Here is a 22871-nt window from a genome sequence, read left to right as displayed (position 1 = left end):
GATATTTCTTGTTTGGAATGTAATAAAGGTTTTACAATGGAGACAAAACGTACCACTCACCAGAAGGTTCACCCTGGAGAGAAGCCATATCAGTGTTCTGAATGTGACAAAGCTTTTTCAACCAAGAGAGAGCTCATCACACACCAGAGGGTTCACACTGGAGAGAAACATTTTCAGTGTTCTGAATGTTACAAAACTTTTACACGGAAGGATCATTTTATCATACACCAGAAGATTCACACTGGAGAGAAGCCATATCAGTGTTCTGAATGTGACAAAACTTTTACACGGAAAGATTATCTTATTAAACACCAGACAGCTCACACTGGAGAGAAGCCATATCAATGTTCAGAATGTGACAAAGTTTTTACATCTAAGTCATATCTTTTCACACACAAGAAGATTCACACTGGGGAGAAGTCATATGAGTGTTCTGCATGTGGAAAAACTTTTATAACAAAGAGAGAGCTTATCAAACACCAGAGGGTTCACACTGGAGAGAAGTCATATCAGTGTTCTGAATGTGACAAAGCTTTTACAGCAAAGTCAAGCCTTATTATACACCAGATAATTCACACAGGAAAGAAGAGCAATGATTGTTCTGAATGTAAAAAAGCTTTCTTTGATAAGAGAGAACTGATCAGACACCGGAGGATTCACACTGGAGAGAAGCCCTATGTGTGTTCTGAATGTGACAGAGCTTTTATAGACAAGCAAGGGCTTAACAGACATCAACAAATTCACACTGGAGAGAAGCCATATAAGTGTTCTGAATGTGACAAAGCTTTTACACAGAAGTCACACCTTATCGGACACCAGAAGATTCACACGGGAGAGAAACTATATCAGTGTTCTGAATGTGACAAAGCTTTTACACAGAAGTCACACCTTATCACACACCAGAAGATTCACACTGGAGAGAAACCATATCAGTGTTCTGAATGTGATAAAGAGTTTACAAGGCTGTCATGTCTGATCACACACCAGAGGATTCACACTGGAGAGAGGCCGTATCAGTGTTCTGAATGTGACAAAGCTTTTACACAGAAGTCACACCTTATCGGTCACCAGAGGGTTCATACTGGAGAAAAACTATATCAGTGTTCTGAATGTGATAAAGAGTTTACATGGAAGTCAGGTCTGATCGAACACCAGAGGATTCACACTGGAAAGAGGCAATTTCAATGTTCTGAATGTGATAAAGAGTTTATATGGAAGTCAGGTCTGATCGAACACCAGAGGATTCACACTGGAGAGAAGCCATATCAGTGTTCTGAATGTGACAAAGCCTTTACGGTTAATTCCAGTCTAATCAAACACAAGAGGATTCACAAGCTTTAGCTGCAGTGAGGAGGCTCTGGAAGAAGTTACCCTTTTAAGGTAGCAGATCTTTTTTTTTTTTTTTCCTGGAAACATTGTGTGATGTTAAGTGTAACTATGCACTATGTATGTCATTATTGATTTTGCCCAATTTGTCATTAACCATTTAAGTCCCGGGGCCTTTCTCTCCTTTAACCCTTTGAGTATCAGAGCATTTTTATTTCTGGCAATGTCTCAGTTCTGCACATTATTAGCCAGATTCAGGTAGATGTGCCTAACTTTAGGCGGGCGTAGCGCATCTCATATACGCAACGCCGCCGTAAGCTAGAGAGGCAAGTACAGTATTCACAAAGAACTTGCATCCTAAGTTGCGGCGGCGTAGTGTAAATGGGCCGACGTAAGCTCGCGTAATTCAAAGTAGGCTGTAGTGGGCGTGGTGTATGGTAATGAATCGTGACCCCATGTAAATGACGCACCTAATGAATGGCGCATGTGCCATCCGTTGACGTATGCCAGTGCGCATGCTCAAAATCACGTCGCAAATAGTCAATGCTTTCGACGTGAATGTAACCTACGCCCAGCCCCATTCTGAATCGGCTTACGCAAACGACGTAAACAACGTGAAATTTGACGGCTGTCCCAACGTCCATACTTTGGCTGCGCATCTTTTTGGTAGTTTATCTTTACGCCTGAAAAACGCCTTACGTAAACGGCGTAGCTTACTGCGACGGACGTACGTTCGTGAATAGGTGTATCTTGCTCATTTACATATTCTCGGCGTAAATCGACGTACACGCCCATAGCGGCTAGCATAAATATGCAGCTAAGATACGACGGCGTAGGAGACTTACGCCGATTATATCTTAGCAACAGACAAGCGTATCTCATTTTGAGCGGATTTGGACTTACGACGGCGTATCTACTGATATGCCGTCGTAAGTCTTTATGAATCTGCCTATATATCTTTAGCATTTGTAGTCTACCCAAATATACACATCATCAGATTTTCGGCACTGATAGGCATTAACTACTTTAGCTCCATAAGGTTTCACACCCTTCATGACCAAAGCATTTTCTTTTTGCCATTTGGCACAGTGCTACTTATTTTTTATTATATTAATGAAAACAAAACTGAATATTTTAAAAACAAAAAATAATAATTCTACTTTCTGCTACAAAACATATCCAATAAAATATAGTTTGGCAAAAATGAATTCTACTACATTTTGTAGGTAAACAAATCCAAATATATGCTTATTATTGTTTGGTGTGAAAGTTATAGCATCTACAAGCTATGGTATATTGGAAAATTGATCAATCCTGATGTACTGATGAATGAATGAATGAAAAACTTATATAGCGCGGCACATGCGAACTGAATCGCCTCTGGGCGCTTGATGTTTCGTGTCTCATGACATCAAAAGAGCAGAGTTTTAATCTGTCTTCTGAAAGTCAGGTGGTTTTCCTCCAACCGAATGCTGGTTGGTAAAGCGTTCCATAGTCTCGGACCTTGAAAAGCAAACCTTCTTTCTCCTTTGGACTTGTATTTGGTTTTTGGCACCTTGACCAGATTTTGGTCAGTGGATCGCAGAACGCGATTAGAATTGTGAGGTTCTATCTTGTCGCAAAGATATTGCGGCGCCTTCCCATGGATGCACTTATGTGTCAGGCAGAGTGCTTTAAATACAATTCTGTCTTTTACTGGCAACCAGTGAAGGGTTCTCAGCGAAGGTGAGATTGATTCCCATGTCCTTTTCCCAGTCACCAGTCTGGCAGCCGTATTCTGTACGACTTGCAGACGAGCGATTTGGTACTTTGGGAGCCCGAGGTAAAGGGCATTTGCATAGTCCAGTCTGGAATTCACGATTGTTCCCACCACGACTGCTACGTCTTCTTTGGGGATAAATGGAATAAGTCTGCGTAGTAGGCGCAACAAATTGTGCGATCCGCTGACTACTGACCCTATTTGTGAGTCCATTGTCATGAAGGTGTCCAAAAATGACTCCTAGACTTTTGACTTTGGAGCTAGGGGAGATGATTTGGCCCAGAATGGGCGGCGGTGTCCAGGTTGTTGCCAGTTGACTCTTTCGGCTGGCGTGAAACATAAGAAGTTCTGTTTTGGAACTGTTGAGTTTAAGATAACTCTTAGTCATCCAGTTTTCTATCGAAGAGAGACATTTCTCTAAACTGAGATGATGATCCTTTTTGTTGCAGATGCGAAAATACAATTGCGTATCGTCTGCATAAGAGTGATAAAGTAGTTCTTGGCTACTGATAATATCAAAGAGAGGGCGAAGATAGATGTTGAACAGTACCGGTGACAGGGGGGATCCTTGGGGGACTCCACATGGCACCGTGTGTTTTTCCGACGTGAAAGATCCCAGTTTCACTGTTTGTGATCGGTTTTCAAGAAAGGAGGAAAACCATGGTAAATCACCTTCTGCGATTCTGGCTACCTCGGCCAGTCGCATCAGTAACATTTTGTGGTCTACTGTGTCAAAGGCTGCGCTTAGGTCCAGCAGAACCAGGAGACAGGATTCTCCCTCGTCTGCGGCCTCGAGGGCATCGTCCCATATTTTGAGTAAGGCCGTTTCTGTCCCGTGTCCGGGACGGAAACCTGATTGAAATGGATCGAGTAGATTGTGGGTATCCAGATGCTGTTGCAGCTGTTGTACCACTATTTTCTCCATTATCTTGGAGAGAATATTTAGGCCTGTTATGGGGCGGCGGTGAGTTGGGTCCTTGGGATCCAAGTTAGGTTTTTTCAAGATGGGCTGGATTGTGCCCTCTTTCAGCAGGGATGGCACTATGCCTTCCTTAAATGACTGATTTATAAGCTGTGTGATGGGAGGCGCCAGAATGTCGGCGCATTCCTTCAGCAGCTTGGTGGGAATGATGTCATTGGGTGCTGTGCTGTTCCGCAACGCACCAATGATATTTTTGGTGGTATCGATGGAGATGGGTTCCAGAGTGAACTTAGTTGATTGTAGAAGGTTTCTGTTGGTGTTTTGTGGTTGATTGAAGAGGGAGCTGAGGGGGGTATTATTTTGCAGAATACTTACCCGGAGTCTTTTGATTTTGTCGATGAAGAAATCCGATAGTTCATTACAGAACTCTTGGGTGTCTGAATTGGGAACTTCAAGACATCCCGGATTCATGGTCTGGGTGACCATCTTGAAGAGTTCTCGGGGGCGGTTCATGGCGCTATTAATCGTCATAGAAAAATGATGTTTCTTGGCTTTGAAGATTTCTTTATGATATTGTGGTGTTATTGCCTTGTAGATGATGAGGTGATCTTCTGAAGGGCTTCTTTTCCAGGCGGCTTCCGCCCTTCTGCGCTCTTGCTTCAGTAGGGACAGCTGGTTGTTGAACCAGCCGGACTTTTTTTTCCGGATGCGGACTTTGCGTTTCGGTGCTACTAAGTCGGCTGATTTGTAGCAGAGCTGCATTTATGGCATCCAGTGTATCTGAGGCTGTTAACTGAGGATGAATAGTTTCGATTCGGTTTCCCAAGGTAGATTTGAAGAGTTCCGAATGGAGCTTCTTCTGAGATCTAGTCCAGTGTATTGTCACCGGCTTGGGTGCTTTTATAACTGGTGGAATTTTGGAAATTATGAAACTAATTGCATGGTGGTCTGTCCATGGCAAAGGTTCATTTCCCAAAATGTTTATTTTCAGATTTTGTCTGAAAATTAGGTCGAGTGTGTGACCTGAAGCATGCGTGGGTCCGCATATAAGTTGCTGTAGTTCTAATCCTTCCAGGTGATCGATGCAGGCATCCGCAATGGGATCCTGTGAGGAGTTGGCCCACAGATTGAAGTCCCCGAGCAGCAAAAGATGTTTGCTGTTCAGGGTATAAGTGGATATGAACTCCGTTAATGATGGTAGAAGCTGCGATTTTGGCCCAGGTGGCCTATAGCAGAGGAGAATGTGAACAGTCTCCTGGGGGTTAGTTTGAAGTTGAAGAGTAAGGGTTTCCATGAATGGAAGAGGATTTTGAAGGACCGGCTTAGTGATTGCAATATGAAACTTATGGATCACCGCCAGGCCTCCTCCTCTTTGCCCTATTCTGTTTTCCGTTATAATTCGATAATTTTATGGCACCAATTCTCCAAGAATGGTGTTGCAGTCGTCTGAAAGCCAGCTTTCTGTGATAAAGAGGCAGTCTAGATCGTTTTGTAGTAAGAAATCGTGGATTTCTGATCGGTGTTTTACTGCCGATCTTGTGTTGATCAAAGCACATGATATGTGCTTGAGCTGGGTTAAATGGTTGAAATTTTTGATGGTCGATCGTTGATCGAATCTCAAAAGTTGGTCTATTTTTAAGGCCTTTTTGGTGACGGCAGGTAATACTGTTGCGAATTGTCTCAGACCCCAAATTGTTTCTGCAGAGTATCGCAGTTTAACCATTGTTGCCAGTCACCGGGGGGGGGGATTAATTGCAATAGAGGGAAGATTCGCTGAATCCTCTCGCTTGGCCTTGGTCCAGAGGAAGGCAAAAAAAAACTGGCAGTGCTAAGCCAATTTGCTGCCGCAGGGAAAAAAATTCCTTCCTGATCCCTGAAAGGCGATCGGATGAAACCCTGGATCAAGTACTGTTTGGAATGGGGGGGGGGGGAGGGGGGAAGAAGGGTGTCACTGTAGCTGAGGAGTACCAAGATGGCCGCCGACCGGGCCACAGGCCTCAGGTTTGGGGGCTGTTTGGCTTGGTGGGTATGAGCTGGTTGTTAATCCAGGGGAGGATGGGATCCTCCAGGGATAGGGGGATGATCCCTGACAATTCCAGGAAAATTTCCAGGCTGTCAGTGCTCCTTTTTGCGGCGCGCCGCTAGGCCGCGGCTGAAGCCGCAGTCTTTCCTAATTGCGGCGGCCGCGAATAAGGCCTGGTCTGGCGCGGATGCGGGAAAGAGCCGCAGATCGCCAGAAAAAAGCGCTGCTATGCGCGGCGGGTGGCCGGGGTAATTATGGGTGACTGATTGGGGTGCATGCGGCTCTAAGAGAAGGTAAACAGCCGCAATTTGGATCGCTGGAGTGGCTGTCCTGAAAAGGACGGTCATTAGCGATTCCTGGGGGTGGAAAGACGGCCCTGAAAGACAGGGTCTTACCTGAAGAGAGGGGCCCACGAAGGGAAGGAAGGAGCCGGTCCTATGGGCTGCAAGTTGATTCATGCAGCAAAGATTGTAGGAGCCTGCCTGCCTGTCTGCGGTGTCTAGCTGGCTATCTGTCTGGTCCCTGGAGAGAGCAGACTCGTCGGGAAGCGTCCTACTCCCTCACTGAACTGACACTGACTGATTATCCAGCTAAGATGGCCTATCTAATTTCTTGGGGTCCCTAAAATGCCGGGACAGTACAAATACCCCACAAAGGACCTATTTTTGGAATGTACACAATCTGAGGTATTTAGTAGGAGTCATGGCAAGTTTTTTGAAGTTGTAATTTTTCATCACAATTTTTAGGGAAATTAAGATTTTTTTTTTCCTTTTACATCCTATCACCAGCGCAGTACAGCGCCATCATATGACTAATGTGGCAGTGATTAGGGACACTGACTGGTGACAGTATTTTAAAAATAAATACATATTTTTTTTTAACATTTTAAACAATTAACTTTATTTTTTTATTTTTTTTATTTTTTTTAAATTGTTTATTTATAGATTTTCAAATCAGACAAAGTAATCACAAAATCCAGACAGTTGAATGATGAAAAAAAAAAAAATGCGAGGAATATACAGTCACATTTATAACAGGACACAGACAAGTCTGGTTGTATACAGTTAGTTATACCATAAAATTGAAAATAAGTGGTGAGTTCAACATGAACAACTTATCATGGCTCTGCTGAGCAAAAGTATATATCAACAATCTCTGACCTGTGTAGAAAAAGAAGGGGGGAGAAAAGAAATACAATAAAATAAAAAGGGGGATATCATCCTATACAAAACTGTAGGGGATATGGGCAATGGGTATGCAGCTATGGTAGAGTGCAATGAGGCTCCGTGTTAAATTCAGAAGAATCCCATCTCTCCCAGATAGCTTCGAATTTGGGTAAAGAGTCATCTATAACCGCTGTAAGACGTTCCATCCTTCTAATGTCCGCAACTGTCGATAAAAATTGTGCAAAAGTGGGAGGGGAGGTAGCTCTCCAGCGTTGAGGTATGACACGTTTGGCTGCCAGTAAAAGAAACGTCATTAGTTTGCCAAGATTTTTTGGGATTTTCGGGAGTGGTAAGCCCAATAACATATGTAAAGGCTGAAAGGGCACGTCTATTTCTAGAACCTTCACCAGGAGATTATGGACTTGTGACCAAAAGGGAGTAATTACCGGACAGTCCCAAAAGATGTGGAGGTGTGTACCTACAGAGGAACCACATCTCCAGCATTGGCTGTGCGAGGACAACTTATGTGCTGCTAAAAATTCAGGGGTTCTGTACCAGAACATAAGTATTTTATATGTAGTTTCTTTCTGAGCTACACATCTAGAGGCCCTAGAGGAAGCGTCCCAAATTCGTCTCCACTCTGTCAATGTGATGGGCTTGCACAATATGTGGGACCATCTCCTCATGTATGAGTGAGTATTTTCAGAGAGGGGAGAGGCTGAATGTAAAATTTTGTAGATAGTGGAAATTTGGTGAAGTTCGTGAGGTCCTCCAGAACATATCCGTTCAAAGTCAGTAGGGACGTTAAGGGTCAGTTGGGGGGACCGGGAAGCGAAGAAATGTCTAATCTGTAGGAAGGAATAAAAAAGGGTTTTCGGGATATTATGTTTTGATTGTAGGTCTGTGAAAGATAATAATGTACGCGTTATTGGGTGCACTAGGTGCCGAAGTTGAAATATGTTTGCATGGGTCCAGGGTAACATTGAGTCGTAGGATAGGCTATCAGGAATTTCAGGGTTAAAGAGGATATTTATTAGGGGTGGGCAAGGGGACGATAAAGAAAATTTACTAGAACAGCGTCTCCAAATTAAGAGAGTAAATAGCATCGGATTCAGACCGATCTTTCGTATATGAGCAAAGGATTTGTCGGGTGAGGGCCACAACAATGAGCATGGATGGGCAGGGACTGTAATTCCCATCTCTATTTCAGACCATCTATTTGGGGCAAATCTAGACGTCCATGAGGTTATAGCTTTTAAGTGAGTGGCATAATAGTACTTGACTATATCAGGAGCACCTAAGCCACCCTGTGAGCGGGGGGCCATGAGAACTGAGCTGGTTATTCTATGGGAGGCGTTATTCCAGATAAAGTTTAAAAAGTTCCTATGTAATGCTTTCAGTTGGGTCATGGGAATCTGTACGGGGAGAGTTTCAAAGAAGTACAATAGTTTAGGGAGTATAGACATTTTGAGGACATTTATCCTTCCGATGAGAGACAACGGAAGCTTCGTCCACAATTTCAGTAATCTACCTATTTCAATAAATAAAGGAGGGAAATTAACCTGGTATAGGGTAGAATAAAGGTTGGACAGACGTACCCCTAAATATTTCAGGGATTGGTTGCACCAGCGATAATTGAAATTACTTTGCAGAGAGGCGAGTGTATCTGTCGGGATATTTATAGGGAGGGCCTCCGTTTTGGTTGAGTTAATCTTAAAACCGGAGAGGCTACTAAATAAGTCTAAAGTAATGTGGAGGGAAGGAAGGGAGATATGTGGGCGAGTGATTGTTAGCAATATGTCATCCGCAAAGAGCGAGAGTTTGTACTCCTCCTGTCTCAGCGCCACCCCCCTTATATCTGGATGGGATCTAATAGCCGCAGCCAAGGGCTCCAGACTTAAAATAAATAAAAGAGGAGACAGGGGACAACCCTGTCTTGTACCGTTACTCAAGGGGAATGGCGATGAGACGTAGGAAGCCAATCGAACCTGGGAAGTGGGTATGGAGTACAGCGCCTTTAAAGCCTGCATAAATGGGCCTGAAAAACCATATTTTGTCAAGGTGGCAAACATAAAGGACCAATTTAGACGGTCAAAAGCTTTTTGCGCATCTAAGCTCAACACGATAGCAGGTCTCCCGGTCTTGGTCAGAAGGTCAATAAGATCAATGGTTCGTCTTGTATTATCCCCTGCGTGTCTAGTGGGCACAAAACCCACCTGATCCCTATGTATCAAAGATGGAAGAAGAAGGGAGAGTCTGTTTGCCAATATTTTTGTGAATATTTTATAGTCGGAGTTTAAAAGAGCTATAGGGCGGTAGTTGTCAGTAATTGATGGGTCTTTATCCGGTTTCGGGATGACCGTTATATATGCATGTAGGAATTGAGTGCAGGGTACAGTCCCTTTTAACAGGGATGCAAATAAAGACACCATATGGGGCAGTAATTCTGGGAGAAATTTTTTATAATAGGAGTAAGGGAGTCCGTCAGGGCCTGGGGATTTATGAGATGGAAGTTCTTTAATGACTTTGGAAATCTCCTCAGCAGTGATATGTGCATTAAGTCCAGAACGGTCACCTGGGGATAATTTGGGAAGATTAAGAGTGTCAACAAAAGCGTCAAATTTCTCCTGAGAGAACTGGGACTCAGAGTCCTTAGATAGACAGTTGTATAGGTCTTGGTAGAATTGTCCAAAAATTTTTGTCATACCCTGGGGGCAATAAGTGGGGATTCCGTCTGGTTGGAAAATGAAATCAGGTAAAGAGGCATGGGGGCGAGGCTTTAACCTATTGACTAACATTCTATGAGGTTTGTTAGCGAATTCATAAAACTTTTGCTTCGACCAGAGCATAGATTTATCAATTCTGTTCAAGTCTAGGGATTTGATACGGCTTCTCAGGGAGGTCACAATGCGGAGGCGGTCCACCGTGGGAAAACTAAGAAGATTCCTCTCAGCTTTAGTTAAATCGGCTAATAGAGTCGTGCGTTGAAGAGCACGATCTCTCTTAAGGCGAGATCCAGCGGCAATGCATTCACCCCTAAAAAAGGCCTTGTGAGCTTCCCACAGGGTAGAGACCTCAGACACCGAGCCCTCGTTGAGTTGAAAAAATTCGGATAGTTGGTGTTGTAAGTGTAGGTGAACAGCAGGGGTATTAAGAAGGGACTCATTGAGACGCCAATGACATGTTCGAGATGGTGCAGACAGGAGGAGCTCGAGTGAGATGGGCGCATGATCTGACCATGTAATCGGGTGGATATTCGAGTCAGTTAAATAAGACAACAGTGGAGCTGTAATGAAAAAATGATCTAATCTCGTGTATAATTTGCATGAGGGTGAGAAAAAGGTAAATTGTCTAGCGATCGGATGTTTTACTCTCCAAGCGTCAAACAAGTTTTGAGCTCTAATTGTCCTTCGAAATGAGGCAGAAGATTTTTGTGCTTGTCCAGGGGGAGTTTTATGGAGCAAAGAAAATCTATCCTTACAGGGGGACATACATAAATTGAAATCTCCTCCAATGATCATGAAGGGTTGGGAGAAGGCCGCAAGTTTTTCAAAAAAACCCTCAAGAAACCCAATCTGACCTGAGTTGGGGGCATACACATTCGCTAAAGTGAAAGACGTGTTCATGTGATCACAGTTCAGGAGAATAAAGCGACCACGGGGGTCCAGAAATGAAGATTTAACACGTATGGCAGTGGAACGTTTAAAGAGAATAGCCACTCCGGCTTTACCGGAGGGATCAGAGGCAATAAATGTAGTAGGAAAGTGTTTAGATGCAAATTTAAATGAACCGTTAGCTTTAAAATGTGTCTCCTGAACCATGATCACGTCAGCATCAAAGGACCTGAACTCTTTCAATGCCAGCCATCGCTTACGGATGGAGCCCAGGCCCTTAACATTGTAAGACAGTATATTAATAGCCATTACTAAGCATTGTAAGTATATCTTGCATTGCGTACAAAAAACATATAATCAGCAGAGACCATGATGTAGAAAAACTAGTAATTGTAGTAATAAGTGCAAATAGAAAAAATTGGCACGAGGTGGTGGAAACACAGTCGTGTTTCTGAAACGGGTCAAAAAAAGACCCTAAAAAAAAACAACAACAACCAAAGAAAAACATGGGTAATATGTGGGAGTTCCAGGAGCATTTGAAAAGGAAGTCAGAGATCAAGACGGCCCCTAGGATCTCCAGTGCTTGAAGGAAAGAAGTTATGAAACATGAAAAAAAAACAACATGAACAAAAAAGGAAAAAAAATACCTATCAGGTATGAAGCCTAAGGGGGGTGATCCCCTCAGGAGGTCACGGTCGTACTTCAGGACCATGACATTGACAAAGGGGGGGCTTGCCAGCCCGTAAGAGCCAGTTTATTGGCCTCAATACATTCCAAGAAAGCTGCAATGAAAAAATAATAAACAATCAAGGGATTTTTATCAAACAGGTGTTCAGAGGGTAAAAACCCAGCTGCATGAAGCAGACATAAGAGAAAAGTTAGATCTGGGGATCAGAGCACTCAGGCACAAATGGTGAAGATCAGGGTCACCGTGTAAAGAGCAACAAAAAGAAAATAAGGCAAAGTCAGGTGTGACCCTTAGATGATGTAGCCCTTTGAGGAGTGGAGACGGCATTCCGAGATCTATGACGAACCGGAGTCCATATCTTGGCCGGAGTAGAGAGGGGTCTGGGTACTGGAGGTTGTGCCTGTAGATCCCCCTCCGGGATGGGAGGAAGACCCAGGTTCTTGGTGAAAGAGTCACATTCCTGAATATCCCTCATGGAGTGCTGCATCCCATCTTTGGTTACTGATAAGCGAAATGGAAAGCCCCAACGGTATGTGACTTGGTGCTGCTGTAGGTGTGCTGTAACAGGCCTCAAAGCGCGCCGTTTGGCTAGAGTAATGGGAGATAGATCGCTAAAAAGTTGAATCTTTGTGCCTTTAAATTCAATTCTCGATCTGTTGCGTGTGATGGAGGTCAAAGCTTCTTTGCTTTCGTAGAAGTGGAAGCGGACAATGATATCTCTGGGGTTGGCTCCCTGAGGAGGCTTAGGAGCTAGCGATCTATGTGCCCGATCAAGGCGCCAATCTATATCTGGGATATCGGGTGCAAGGTAAATGAAGAGAGCCAGCAGGTAGGGCCGAATTTCCTTATCGGAAATTGACTCAGGGACCCCGCGGATCCGTAGGTTTTGTCGGCGCTCTCTGTTCTCGAGATCTTCTTGTTGTATTTGGAGCTGTGTCACAGCATTTTTAAGGGTAGCATTTTCCTCTTCTAAAGCATGGACATATTGTACCATATCATCAAATTTAGTCTCAAGGTTATCAGTGCGCTCCCCCAATTGATCTATCTCCCCTCTAAGTTCGTGTGCTAGTTTATTTACCTCTTTAGCGATGTTGTTGGTGAGGTTCAGCAGCAGAGCTTGTAGCTTTTGGTCGAGTACCGTCTCCGTCACCGGTGCCGCCATTGCTGGAAGGGTAGAAGCTGATGGCTGAGATGCGGTCTGTACAGTAAAAAGAGAAGGATCAGTCAGCGGGTCCGCGTCAGGTGGGGCTGTGACAGCAGTCGCAGAGCCTGGGGCCGGAGATTGGGGCCTGAGCACAAAGCGGTCCATAAGAGGGGATGGCTGAGTCGTGGTCTGCGGCACGGGTTTTTTATAAATGCGACGTTGGTCTCCGACCTTCCCCATATAAAAAGTCTGTTAAGCAGTTCTTGGAGCTAATGAGATGGCTCCCGGGGCTGTAGAAGCCGGTGGTGCAGAGCGGGGCCACTGAGGAATAAAGTGAGGCCAAGTTTATAATTCTACATTTCCTTCATTTCACAGGCTGTACATGCGTCCCCCTTCCGTCTTTAAATTTGCGTTAGATGCATTAATCAGCTGGGAAATCAAATTCTTTAACATCTGTAGGGAACCATGGCATAGCTGTTGTTAGTTTGAGGATCCAGGACAGTTAGCAGCAGCCCAGGGAATCCTCTACGTTCCCCAGGGGGGGTTCAGTAGTGCAGAGAGACAGAAACTAATCCAGGCAGGCAGGCAGTTTGGGTGCACCAAGATCAAACTCTGCAGGTGAGGACCCGCTCCAGCCCAGCCGGGGTTACCGCTGATGGGGAGGGGGCGATGCCGCGGCCCCTCGCGGCGGGACAGTCCCTTAGGAAACACCGGGGCTTCAGAGGCTGTACCAGGCCGCACCTAGTCGCGGCCTCCACGGACCCCTCCAACAGCCAGTCGGGCACCCGGATCGTGCCAGGAAGAAGGATGGGCAGCCAGACGCGAATGGAGAGAGCAGTCCCTTACCTCCAGCACAAGCAGCTCACCTGGAGGTAAGTCCGTGACCGGGTCTGTAGGCCGCGGGATGCGGAGGTGTAGCCGCCGGGGGACCCCAGTGATGTCTTCCAGTCAAGGATTCGCCCTGATGGTCCCAGCGGAGGAGCGGTAGATCCACAGGGAAACGGCCTCTGCACGGGTCGCGGCGTAAAGTGCAGGGGAGGCCCGGTTCACAGTAGGCCCCAAGATGGCGGACGGCCTCCGATGCGTGGAGGGAGCTACAGGCCGGGAGCGGAACCAGCCCCTCAAAGTCCACAACAGCCTCCCGACCCAAAGCAGAAGAGGATCAGGGGGCAGTATCGACAGGCTGGGGCCCCAGCAGAGGAAGGAAAAGTGGCGGATGGTGGCTGATTCTTGCCGGGGATGCGGAGCTCAGTATCAGCACGTCTTCCCAGCTTCACGTTCGGACACGCCCCTCCCTTTATTTTTTTTATACAATGTACTACTCTTGGAGGGAGGAGATTTGATCAGGGATTGACTTTTTTGACACTTTGGTTTGCTGTTACAGCGATGTTTTGCACTGTCATGACTGGATTACATTCAGATCTATTGTGTGTTGTGATTGGCCCACAGCTATCACATGGTACAGGGTGCTGTGAATGGCCCAGGTACCATATGATAGCTGTGGGACAATCACTGCATCACTACAGGATTTACAGCTGTAATTTATTTATAACAGCTTTGTTGACATTGTGATAAAGTGGATGGTTACTGGCAGCTGAAATACACTGTGTCTTGTGGACACTGTGGTCACTGTAGTGGTGCACTGCACACCCCAGGACACATGTGCTAAGTGATACAGGCACATCACTTAGCATGTAGCTGCCATCCGCCCACAGTATATGTACTTCAGGTGGTCGGCAACTGGTACATTTTATAGGAAATTTAGATACGTATATTTTTATTTCCTGGGTTTTTATTGGGAATACATTGGAAAAATGTTAATATTTTCCAGTAATTTATTCCAAAGCCGAAACCTAATCTCTTATATTTCACAACAAATATGAGTATGGTATTGTGTTTGTGTGCTAAAATAAATGTTAGTGTATTTTTTTGTTTTCTGAAAATCTGTGTTTGATAAACGGCGTCACAAATATTTTGTGACTCAAATTGCAACAGCCTCCATTTTATTCTCCAGTGCCTCTGATTTCAGAAAATAACTACTGTTTGGGGGTCCTAAGTAATTTTATAGCAAATATTGCTGATTTTAACAGCATTAAAAAATAAAAAAAATATCGGTCCATCTTTACATTTTCAGCATTGTGATTTTGATTAACAATTACTCAGTCATGTAACACTGTTCGTAAAATTCATTTTATATCTTTTTTTTTAATAGAATAGAGAGCTTTTTTTTTGGTGATATTTATTTGCCATTGTGTTTTTTTTTATTTCTTTACTATACAAAATAAATGGAAAAATACTGAACATTTTTGTTGTCTTTAGTTTCTGCCATACAACTTTACAAATAAATCTTTCTTCATAAATGTTGCCAAATATATTGTGCTGCATTCATTTACTCAAAAACAAATCAGTGTATATTATGTATTCTGTGTGAGAGTTATCGAGTCTACAGACTATGGTGAGTATATATGAAATGTAACATCCCCGATGTTCTGATTGTCCATCTCATTTTATTGAGGTTCTAAAATTCCAGGACATTACAAATATCACCAAAATGGAAAGTAGACACTCCAAGCTCTTCAGTAATGCCGCGTACACACCATCGTTTTCTGCGATGGAAAAATGCGACGCTTTATGTGCTTTAAAAAAACGTCATTTTTCAAACTTCAATTTGAACAACGACGTAGCATACACACCATCGCTTTTTCACAACGCTCTAGCACAGCGCAGTTCCGTCAATCACGCACGACGTCACTATAAAGGGTCGTTTCCATGCGGAAGACGGCCTCTTTTGCTGATATCGTGTTGCTGCGTGTTAGTAAAAGTTTGGTGAGATACGATTCGTGATTTTCAGTGACTGTGCTTTAAATATCGTTTTCTTGTCTATAAGCTGAAAAACACCTTAACGAATGTGCTGATTCCATTCTGAACAGTCGTTTTACATGAATGAGCGCTGCCGTCTCCTAACTTGCTTCTGAGCATGCGCGGGCTTAAATCGACGTTTTTACGTACACACGGTCAATGTTTAGAACACAGAAAACGACGTCGGCCAAAAACGACACATAAAATTGAAGCATGCTTCAATTTTTTTCTGTCGTTTTTTAGAAGACATAAAACGACGTTTTTGCCCACACACGGTCAATTAAATTGACGTTTTTGAAAATGACGTTTTTTTCCATCGCAGAAAACGATGGTGTGTACGCGGCATTAGAAGTATGATGATTTTATTTGAAGTTGTAATCTTTTGCCACTTTTTTGAAAATGAAGAAAGTAAATAAAATTAGATTTTCTTAAACAAAGTTGTCACTTTATCGAGTTATTTCTCACACACAGCACAGGAATCCTTACAATTACACCCCAAAACACATTCTTCTACCCCCCTGAGTACGGGGATACCACATGTGTGAAATGTTTTTGCCTCCTAAATGCATAAAGGGGCCCAAAATCCAAGGAGCACCTTTTTTTTTTTTGGATTTTAAAGTACATACATTTTGCATCAAATTTGCTAAAAAACTATCACATTTCATGAGGTTCTGAAGTGTCAGGATAAATTGTCACCTATGGAAATTTTTAGGTACCGTAGTTTGTTGCCATTCCACGAGTGTGAGCAATTTCAAAGTGTGACATGTTAGGTATCTATTTACTCGGCATAACATCATCTTTCACATTATACAAAAGAATTGGGCTAATTTTACAGTTTTTTTTTTTTATTCATGAAAGTGTATTTTTCCCCAAAAATTGCGTTTGAAAGACTGCTGCTCAAATACTGCATGACATAAAATATTGCAACAATTGCCATTTTATTCTGTAGATTCTCTGCTAAAAAAATATATATAATTTTTGAGGGTTCTAAGTAATTTCTAGCAAAAAATACGTATTTTAACTTGTAAACACCAAATGTCAAAAATAGGCTTAAGCCTCGTACACACGCTCGGTTTTCTCGGCCAGTAACAGCAAGAAAACTGCTGGCAGAGCTTTATTGCCGAGTAAACCGAGCTTGTGTACGAGGCTTAGGCCCCGTACACACGGGCAAACATGTCCGATGAAAACGGTCCGCGGACCGTTTTCATCGGACATGTCCGCTCGAAGATTTTGGTCCGATGGCTGTACACACCATCAAACCGAAATCCCCACAGACAGCGCGGTGTCGTGGCGGTGACGTTGACGCCGCCACATCACCAAACCAGGAAGTAAAATACTTCCACGCATGCGTCAAATCCATTCAACGCATGCGGGAGATTTCTGTCCGCTGGTTAGGTGTACATGTCGGACGGACGGGTTTCCAGCAGACAAGTTTTAAAGCATGCTTTAAAACTTTTGTCTGCTGGAAACCTGTCTGCTAGGCTGTACACACGGTCGGATCTGTCCGCTGAAACTGGTCTGCGGACCAGTTTCAGCAGACATGTTCGGTCGTATGTACAAGGCCTTAGAGGTTTCTCATTAAGAAAACTGCCCAGAATCTAGACAAGAAAAATAGAGAACCCGCTCTCTATTTTCTAGTCGTGATTCTCGGCAGTGTTTTCCTGTCAAGAAACCCGAGCGTCTGTATACTTACCTGCCTCCATGGAAACACGTGCATGCTCAAAATGACTTTTTTTTTTTACGAGAATCTCGGCCATGTGTACAGGGCTTAAGTCATGAAAGGGTTAATGTGCATTTGATGCAATGCGCTGGTGTGAATGGGTCCTTAATATTACAGGGTGGGGTAGTGTAGTCACACCCACAATACACTACAGGTACGAGACATTTAAGAACTGGAGCAGAACTCAGAGCTAGAGTGGAGAGGTCTCATCAATGTATTCCTTAATATGATCTGCTTTATTCAGCCCCCCCCACCCAGCGTAAAAAAAAAACACCTGGCGGAATTCAAATTCGGCAGGTAGGGGGCGTGTTTCATTTAAATGAAGCGCGTCCCCGCGCCGAACGAACTGCGCATGCGCCGTCCCTAAAATAAACCAGCGTGCATTGCTCTAAATGACGTCGCAAGGACGTCATTTGTTTTGACGTGGACGTAAATTACGTCCAGCACCATTCACGGACGACTTGCGCAAACAACGTAATTTTTTTAATTTTCGACGCGGGAACGACGGCCATACTTAACATTGACTGCGCCTCATGGACCCAGGGTTAACTTTACCCCGGGAAAAGCCGAACATAAACGTCGTAACTTTACTGCGTCGGACGCGCATACGTTTGGGAATTCGCGTATCTAGCTAATTTGCATACTCAACGCGGATTTCGAAGGAAGCGCCACCTAGCGGGCCAAAAAAAAATGCAGTTAAGATCCGACGGCGTAAGAGACTTACGCCTGTCGGATCTAATGGATATCTATGCGTAACTGATTCTAAGAATCAGTCGCATAGATACGACTGCGCTAGGCAGAGATACAACGGCGTATCTGGAGATGCGCCGTCGTATCTCTTTTGGGAATCTGGGCCAATGATTACAAATGTATCCAAAGTAACTAATTAACCAAAATAATGAATGTTGCATTTAAACAAATGGAATGTAACAAATTAATAATAATAAAAACTTTTTAATTATTCTTTATAATTATGAATTTGTTACATTGCATTAGTTTAGATGCAAAATTTGTTATTTTGAATAAGTTGTTACTTTGGATAAATTTGTACTCGTTATGTTCACTAACTAATTATCCAAAATAACGAATACCACATCTAAACAAATGGAATGTAACAAATTAATAATAATAAAAAAAGGTTTTAAATGTAATTTAGTATTATTAATTTGTTACATTCCATTCATTAGGATGCAGCATTCATTATTTTGGATAATTCGTAACTTCGGATACATTTGTATTTGTTCCGTTCACTAACAGCCAAATTGGAAAGGAAATTCCAATATCTATAATTTTAATAGTTAGCAAAAGTTAATTATTATTTCAAATTTTCGGGTTTTCTAATATTCGGATTCTCATTCTTATTTTCAGATTTGTGTTCTTTTGAATCTTCGGATTTTCGAATATCCTAAAAAATTGTTAAATGGGTTTTCATTAATTTGAATATTTTCGAATTAACAAATTTGTAAAATTTTGTGGCACAATGAATTTGGAACAAAACAAATTGCACATGTCTAATCCTCATTTGTTTCCAGAATCTTTCCAGAAGCATCATGACATCACAGTGTAGTAGTCTGGTATAAGGTCCTGTATGTGTATTTGCTGACCTTTTCCCCACAGGTTCATTTTTTTTACACTTCTATGCAGTGCTTTATCTTTGGGGTGGGAGCCCTGATTATCAATGTCACTGCCAGGTCCATATATCATACAGACCTGCCATCAGGGGGTTTTACACAAACTCCTAGTGAGTGCAGATTGTGTGTATATCTGATAAGCCGACAGATGGATTTCAAATGAAAGCGGTCCAATGGCTTCCAAACCCCGCCCAGTAATGGTGCCCCCTTGCCATGTATCCTAGGTTTTGTTTGCCCATCTGTGGGCCCGGGACAGTATAGTGGGTGCTGATGGGTAGAGGGGAGGGAGATGGATGTCCCAATAAAGAGAAGCTTCCACCAAAAAAAAATCATCACGTAGGGATAAAAAAAGTTAAGTAAAAAAAAAAAAAATTAAAGTTACACATAGGCACATAAAATCCCCCTCTCCAAAATTTTAAGGCCTCCCTACCTCCACATAAATACAAGTACTCACATAAATGCATGCGTTGGGGGCAACTATGTGCTAGGATGCTGATTGTGATACACGTTACATATCACTGCACACTCCAGAGTGAGGGCAATAGTTCTAGGGCCAGAGCTCCTCCTGGCCTATGGAAAATACAGGGGACTGGAGTGTGTCACCATTTCACGGATGCACGCTATTTTATGGTTTGACATGTTGAGTATCCATTTACCTAGCGCAGCCACATCTTTTATGTTTCACCAAATGGGTAATTTATTGCATTTGTGCCCCCTAAAGTAAAAATTTTTGTATTTGTTACTACAATATTGTGTTTCCTAGACCTTTGCGCTAATGTTGTGTGACATAAAAAAATTGGAACTACCGCTATTTTATTCTCTATGGTGTCTGCTTTCAGAAAATATATAATGTTTGGAGGGTTTTATTTAATCTTTAGAGCTAAAATATACTTTTTAACCCCTTGATGCGGTCATAACACAAATATGTGGCCCCACTGCCCTGGGATTTTTTTTCCATGGGGCCACATACTTGCATATCTCCCTTTGTGCTGGGAGTGCACCGCGCAGTGTGCTCCCAGCACAAGGACTGAGAGAACTTCCAATTCTGGGTCACCTGATCGCTGTGGTAACCTCTGATTGGCTCCCACTGAGTGATCAGCCCCTGTGTTTCTCTCTGTGAATGGAGAGGAAAGATACAATGGATATTTGTCTCTCATTGAATAGAGAGAAAAAAAGTGTAAAATAAATAAAAAATAAAAAAATATGAATAAAAAGGTCAAAGGTCATATTTTGGGCAGGATTTATTTTTACAAACAATAATCAACATACACCTATGTGGTGTCACTGCAAGCAGGACATTTTATTTTGGGTTGTTTTTTTGGTGGTAGGTTATGGTGGTAACAAGAAAGATACAGCTACATTGAAAAACATGATTATTTTTTACTATTTTGGGCCTGTTTTCCTTTGATATATAAAAAAAATGAGGAGACATCCATAACCATTTACCACCAAATGAACGGCCAAATTGTCCTGACAAAAAAAAAAAACAAGGTATAATCCACCTGGATTAGAGAATGATGAAAATGTAATATATGTTCAGTCAAAGCTCCATAAACAAGAGAAGGATGAGAATCATGGAGAAAACACAATTCAGTGATTGGTTGTCCAAAAAGTATCTCAAAAGATAAAATGTTCTAAGGCTTTCTATGTGTGTGCCTGATGAACATAAGAGCTAAAACTCAATGCATCTGTCCATTCCATTCCTATTTTCTCACAGATTTTAGCATTCCATCTTTTTAACTTCTTACCAACTTGTGTGATGAAGTGAGGAATGAAACTGTTGAGCTTTTTCACAAACTTTTTTGTTGCAACTTAGCTGCTACCTGTTAACATTCCCCTTGGAGCTGAAGGCTGAGAATCCTCTGGTAGTTGAAAAGCTATGACTTTGATCTAAAAGCTTTGCCATATTCAGAACACTGATAAGGCTTCTCTCCAGTGTGAATCATCTGGTGTGTGATAAGATGTGACTTCACTTGAAAAGCTGTATTACATTTATAACACTGGTATGGCTTCTCTTCAGTGTGAATCCTCAGTATGATAAGCAATTTCTTAAAGGGTCACTAAAGGAATTTTTTTTTTTAGCTAAATAGCTTCCTTTACCTTGCTGCAGTCCTGGTTTCATGTCCTCATTGTTCGTTTTTGCATTCATGTTGCTGTAAATCCTCTCTGTTCTGGACACTTCCTGGTTGCCTGTTTCCTGATGACCACAGTACTGGGAGATTTCTCACGGTGGTCACTAATCAAGGAGGTGTGAGTAAAACTAAACTGGATTGGTGCTGAGGAGTTTTAGACAAAGTATCACTGCTCTCTATTGGCTGACTGCCCTCTAGTGGCTCTCTGTACATCAGAGAACCAGGAAACAACAGCAAAAACGAAACTACACTGCAGGCACATTATATGATTGTTTTTTTATCTATTTTTAATCATTTTTAAAAGGAATCAGTTAACTATTATGTCTCTATGCCCTGTAAACAGTCATTTCAGCAAAAAAAAAAAATTCCTTTAGTGACCCTTTAACTGTAAAAGCTTTGTCACATTCAGAACACTGATAAGGCTTCTCTCCTGTGTGAATCCTCTGGTGTATGATAAGATCTGACTTACCAGTAAAAGATTTGCTACATTCAGAACACTGATAAGGCTTCTCTCCTGTGTGAATCCTCTGGTGTATGATAAGATCTGACTTACCAGTAAAAGATTTGCTACATTCAGAACACTGATAAGGCTTCTCTCCTGTGTGAATCCTCTGGTGTATGATAAGATCTGACTTACCAGTAAAAGATTTGCTACATTCAGAACACTGATAAGGCTTCTCTCCTGTGTGAATCCTCTGGTGTATGATAAGATCTGACTTACCAGTAAAAGATTTGCTACATTCAGAACACTGATAAGGCTTCTCTCCTGTGTGAATCCTCTGGTGTACGATAAGATCTGACTTACAAGTAAAAGCTTTATCACATTCAGAACACTGATACGGCTTCTCTCCAGTGTGAACCCTCTGGTGTATGGTAAGACTTGACTTTGATGTAAAAGCTTTGCAACATTCAGAACACTGATATGGCTTCTCTCCAGTGTGGCCCCTCTGGTGTTTGATAAGGTATTGCTTCAATGTAAAAGCTTTTCCACATTCAGAACATTGATATGGCTTCTCTCCAGTATGAACCCTCTGGTGTATGGTAAGACCTGACTTTGATGTAAAAGCTTTGTCACATTCAGAACATTGATACAGCTTCTCTCCAGTATGAACCCTCTGGTGTATGATAAGGTATGGCTTTGATGTAAAAGCTTTGTCACATTCAGAACATTGATATGGCTTCTCTCCAGTATGAACCCTCTGGTGTCTGATAAGGTATGGCGTTGATGTAAAAGCTTTGTCACATTCAGAACATTGATATGGCTTCTCTCCAGTATGAACCCTCTGGTGTATGATAAGATATGACTTTGATGTAAAAGCGTTGTCACACTCAGAACATGGATACGGTTTCCCTTCAGTGTGAATCATCTGGTGTTTGATAAGTTTTAACTTCCATGGGAAAACTTTGTTGCATTCAGAGCATTGAAATGACTTCTCTCCTTTGTGGATTTTCTGGTGTCCGATAAGATGTTTCTCTTCTCTAAAAGTTTTTTTGCAATAACATGAAAACGGCCTCTCCCCGGTGCCAACCATCCTGTATCTGATATTATCTGACTTTATTCTAAAGGCTTTGTCTCCTCAGGAACACTGAAAATCTGGATCAATGTTGAAGATTATCCAAAATCTTTATGGAATTTAGAATATTGATACGGCTTGTGTCCTGTGTGATTCCTCCTGTGATCTGTAATAAAGCCTTTCCGTCAGAACACTCATATGTCTCACCACCAGGGGGACTCAGTTGTGCTCAGGAAGACCACCTTGACCAAAAACTTTGTTCATCGATCCACCTAAAAAAAAAACAAAAAAAATGATTTAACAGCCAGAATTCTATAAATATATCTACAGTTAAGCGGTTTTCTCTTTGGTAATCTTTATTATTAAATTATAT

General features: G+C 42.5%; 1 protein-coding gene and 2 pseudogenes across 2 annotated transcripts in view; 1 reads left to right on the top strand and 2 right to left on the bottom strand.

Moving 5' to 3' along the window:
• LOC120928403 (zinc finger protein 300-like) overlaps positions 1 to 22871 on the bottom strand; it is a 1021177-nt gene that overhangs the window by 208184 nt on the left and 790122 nt on the right. The window lies entirely within an intron of this gene.
• The window catches only part of LOC120928420, a 399135-nt pseudogene that overhangs the window by 117536 nt on the left and 258728 nt on the right, over positions 1 to 22871 (top strand).
• The window catches only part of LOC120928419, a 304228-nt pseudogene that overhangs the window by 84877 nt on the left and 196480 nt on the right, over positions 1 to 22871 (bottom strand).

Source organism: Rana temporaria, chromosome 2 (genome assembly GCF_905171775.1).
Source record: "Rana temporaria chromosome 2, aRanTem1.1, whole genome shotgun sequence".
NCBI classification, from domain to species: domain Eukaryota; kingdom Metazoa; phylum Chordata; class Amphibia; order Anura; family Ranidae; genus Rana; species Rana temporaria.
This window is presented reverse-complemented; position numbering and strand designations above follow the sequence as displayed.